Below are 5,373 nucleotides of genomic sequence, written 5' to 3' on the forward strand. Positions count from 1 at the left end.
TCATTTCATCTCATCTCCTTACTTCTCTCACATGCTGTAACTAATGCACATTTCAATTACTCCCTTCATATATTTTATATAATGTGTTATTGCCTCTTTGTATTTCCTGAAATATTACTATTTATTGTATCTGTTTTGCACTGTTTCATCTTATAAAAATGTATCGTGACATGCACAAACTTTTGTGTCTTGCTTTGTTTTTCCATTTCACATGCTCTTGCTAAAATTCATGCCTATTGTTGGATACCATTGTCGTTGTCTTCACTGTCACATACATTCCATTGGCAAATCAGTTGCAGAGATCTCATTTACTCTCCCATCAATGATCATTTGAGTAGTTGTGAGATGTTCGACGTTGTGAATGGCACTACTACAAACTGTCCTGTAGAAGTTCATTTCTGTGTATGTGCAAGTATATCTGTTGGATATACACTTAGGGTGAGAATTACTGAATCATGTTGAGCTGTAGAAACCAATACCAAACTCGCTAAGTGTTTGTGTCCGGTTATACTGCCTTTAACAACGCTCGAGATCATAGAGATCCACATACTTTCAAGGCTTGGTAAATGTTTCTCTTAGCCACAATTAAAATAAATACTTTTCTGTATTCACTGATCTCTGAATTCACTGATCTGTATTCACTGTATTCACCCTCTCTGCTTCCTAATGTTTGAATGAGTTTTAGCCATTACAGTCAGGCTTTGACCATACCCACTATCCCACTGGAGCTACTCTAGAAAATATCCTTTCGGCCTCTCTCTTGCCAAATTTAATAAGCATATCTCTAGCCATTATAATACCTGATCCTCCAGTGCTAGTTGGAGCCCTTGACTACCTCTGCCTTCTCTCCATGATACCATAATGTTTTGGACTCCCACCTACTTGTTTAACCAAGCATCATGGTTTTTCACTGTTTTTACTCATCTTTGACCTCCAGCTAAATGTTGATTTATCCTACGATCCCCCGCCTCACCCTTGGTCTTCTAGTCTAATCTACTCTCCCTGGTTTCACAAGGTAGAGCATGGTCCAGCTTCTAGTTTCCTCTATGATATCTTCCAGTATCTTTCATCCAGGCATCTTCCTTGATCTCCAGACTTTTAATACCACCGTGTACGCGCTGATGGTCTGTGTCTGCTGTTAAAACCCACTCTAACAGACAAGACCAATCTCATTCTTTCTGGTCATCTCCACTGATATATCCAAGCACCTCACTCCTTACCGTTATTAGCACACCTACGCAAACACCAAACCATACTTAGTGTTCTTCTTGTGTTCTCCGTAATATTTAGTGGAATACATTCACCAAGGTGTGTAAGCCTCATGTCAAATGGGATCACTGATTCAAATGTCTCCCTCATGCACTCATATTCTAGCAATTCTTCTTATTGAAGACTTGTCATATATGGTGCCTACCCTTCATTACTTCTTCATAACACTAATTCAGTCATTCTAACTAACACGGATTCCTGAAACATCCTGTTATCTTTCCCTTCCACCCACTTGCCGGATGTTGAGATTGACCTTTCCCAAATCCCTATCGCCTCATGGGACAGGAGTCATGTTTTTCCCTCACATAAAACCTTTCAGTGGTTTCTTTTGTTTTTAGAACAGATCTAAAATTTCTTAAGACATTAAAATTATCAAAAGATGCATACCTAGGGAAACCTATTTATAGCTACTTCTTAATTCTGCTAAAGCCTCCATTGCTTTGGTTCTTGTTTTCTATGCCTGGATAAGTAGTCTCTCTACCCCAAGCTTCCTGATTGAGTCCTACCTATCCTTTACATCATATCAATTATTATCTCCTGGAGGAAAGTTTTCTGGCCCTCAGCACGAAATATTCTATTCAGCTGATATCTTGAAGCCATTACCCCAGCACTAATAATATTTTATTTTAAAAACTGCTTTGTTTACAGGGCACCTGGGAGGCTGTCAGCCGAGTGTCTGACTTCGGCTCAGGTCTTGATCTTAGGGTTCATGATTTCCAGCTGCTCATCAGGCTCCCTGCTGTCAGCACAGAGCCCACTTAGGATCTTCTGCCTTCCTCTCCTTCTGCCCCCGACCCCAGCTCATGCTCTCTCTCTCTCTCTCTCTCTCTCAAAAATAACTGAGACATTAAAAATAAATAGGAGTGCCTGGGTGGCTCAATCAGTTAAACATCTGACTTCTGCTCAGGTCATGATCTCACGGTTGATGAGTTTGAGCTCAGCACCAGGCTCTGCATCTGTGGTGAGGGGACTACTTGGAATTCTCTCTCCCTCTCTCTCTGCCCCTTCCATTTGCATACCCTCTCTCTCTCTCTCAAAAGTAAACAAACAAACAAACCTCATCTTGAAAAAAGAATAACTTTGATTTTGAAAAAAATCCCCTTTATACTGAGCCTATTAAGTGCTGACTGTTTAAAATTCCTGTATCTTTAGTATCTATTATACATAATCCCTGACCCAGAGAAGATACTCAAAATTGTTGTGGAATTAATGAACCAAAGGATTAAAAATTCACGAAGAAGATATCAAAAACAAGTGTTTTCTATACATTTTTAACAATCGATGTGAAAAATATAAAAAGTGATATAAAAATAGATCAACCTTATATTCCTCTGTGATTTAAGCAGTGTTGCAGTATGATAAGTAGGATAATACTCAAAGAAAGATTTTCCCAATTCTCTGGTCATATGGAAAACTTCCTCCTTCACAAAATATAAAGATGAATATATATGTAAACCTCACTGTACATTTCAGCAAAATTTTGTGCCATCACAGCCATGACATACACTATTTCGTGTGGTATAAAAGCTAAGTGATGGCAAAATAGCAAAATCATCGTCATCGATATTATAAACACCATCATGATTACTAACATTTCTATAAGACTCTATAGTTTACAAAGGCTCAGCAGAAGTTCAGTTATGGCATCTCATTTCTCACGCTGCTCCTTGTTCTCATAAAAAAAGAAAAAAATGTGTGTGCCCGATACTCACGCATATATCTTAAGCCTGTGCTTGCCAGCAGGAGGAAAATACATGTAACTCCCAGGGTTAATGCAACCTTACACCGTGGAAATTCTGTACAGATTCAGAAAGCAAAATATATAGTAAGCATTGAGCTTAGGAAAGCCCTCAGAGTTGGAACAAAATGGAAATTCATTCTGGAATTGGAAATGAATATCCCTTTTTACTGTGATTACAAATATCCTTGAAATTTACATTTACATATACCCCTTGATCTATGAAGAACCGGACAAATAACGTCAAATATACAGAAAGCCAATTATCATGATTTCACTTCTTCTTACTTGAAATCATATTTTCACAAAATAAGAAAGCAAACAAAAAACTTTACCTCTCCTTTCATCCTTTGAACATCTTTCGTCCATCTGTCTCCTTGAAAAGGGTGATACCAGATTCGTGCACGTCGTTCTCTACTCGCTCATTTTTTTTTTTTTTAATTTTTTTTTTCAACGTTTATTTATTTTTGGGACAGAGAGAGACAGAGCATGAACGGGGGAGGGGCAGAGAGAGAGGGAGACACAGAATCGGAAACAGGCTCCAGGCTCTGAGCCATCAGCCCAGAGCCTGACGCGGGGCTCGAACTCACGGACCGCGAGATCGTGACCTGGCTGAAGTCGGACGCTTAACCGACTGCGCCACCCAGGCGCCCCTCTACTCGCTCATTTTTGACGACGGTAGGCAAAGAACACTGTTCGAATCCTGTGCAATGTGGCCGGAGGCATTAACATGGCAATATTTATCATTACGTAACAGGGACAGCTACATGAATGATAAGCATGATCATCTGAAATAAATAGGCTAAAGCAAGTATCTGGGAATATTAGGGAAAATTTTTTTTCATCTTTGTAATGCCTTACAACAGAGATTCTACACAATTAAATAATGGTCCGTGACCATTTATGGGCTTGTTATGTTAAGCATTCACTTCTTTCAAAATCATTGAATTCATGGCCAAAATTTAATAATTGATATATTCCATACTCACCTAAACCTCTAGGTTTAAATCACCTTTTGAAAATTATGTTTGATCACTTAGTGCCTGTGTTATGCCCAAATGGCAATTATATTGACACCAAATAGAGTAAGCCCTTCTTACTAAGGACACACACACACCAATTTGACCAACACTGCGCCTGCTACATTGCTTATGTCAGACCCCGCTCATTCATTCATATTATCCCTTGAACTTTAGAGTCAGTGGATCATGACTCCTTTTTCAAGTATGAGGAAAATATGAAAATCATGAGATTCAAGGAAAGGGAGTTTAGGAAGTAACATTAAATGAGGGTGGTGATTGGTTTCTTTTCTGTTTGTGGATGAGGAAAACTGAGCCTCAAGGAATATATATAGTATTCCCAATGTCAGACTGTAAATGATACTCTTTAGTTAAAATAAACTTATATTATAAATATATATAAGTAAACATGCATAAAATATGTTAAATGATATCTAGTTCAAGTAAATATATGTCAAAATATTAAGTTATATTTAAATAGGAAATATAAATATATACTTAGTTCAAGTATATATGTCATAAAAATAGCTTATTTATATTTATCCAAAAATATGATCCTTCACCTACACTTGGCTTATAGAAATAATATTTCCACAAAAAATACATAATAATCTCTCTCCCCTAGAAAAAAAAATACACAGTGAATAAAGAGGAGAAGACATTTTCCCCAAAAGAATAGTTTTGGTAAGTGTAGAAAGAATCGGATAACTGATTTTCCTCAATAGATATGGATTTTGGATTTTTCAAAGATCTTAATATTTCACCATTTAATTACATTATACTGTTGGGAAACTTGAACAATCATCAAATAATGATAAAATGTATATACACACTGTCATTTGTTTTTCAATAAATATTCTCTCTACAAAAGTGCCAAATTATAAATCTTGTCTTAAGGCCGTGTATTCCTAGCTAACTGGTTTTTGTTTAGTGGTATTTTAATTGAGTATCTGTATAACAAAATAATAAGAAACTAAACTTGGAAATATAACGCTGGATTTATTTTGCTAGAAAAATACTCCTATTGTCAAGGCTTCAAACTTTTGTATTACACTTAACTAAAAGAAGAGAGAATTCAACCTTTGGATAGTTCATTGCTAACCAGTTAGGTAGCACCCATAGAGATAAGAGGGGAAAAAAATCACAGATTTATACTGTCTAAAAAAGAATCGCATACTCCTTAAAACACCTCAGGATTAAAAAAAAAATTATATTCTGCATCAGAAATATTCTGATCCACTCCTTTCCTCATTTGCAGAATAAAGTTAACGTTCGATATGGATTAACACAGATCCAGGAGTCAGTTCTTGGGGCAACAATGCAAAGCCCTCCCAACTTTGTCCACAG

Source organism: Leopardus geoffroyi, chromosome B4 (genome assembly GCF_018350155.1).
Source record: "Leopardus geoffroyi isolate Oge1 chromosome B4, O.geoffroyi_Oge1_pat1.0, whole genome shotgun sequence".
NCBI classification, from domain to species: Eukaryota; Metazoa; Chordata; class Mammalia; order Carnivora; family Felidae; genus Leopardus; species Leopardus geoffroyi.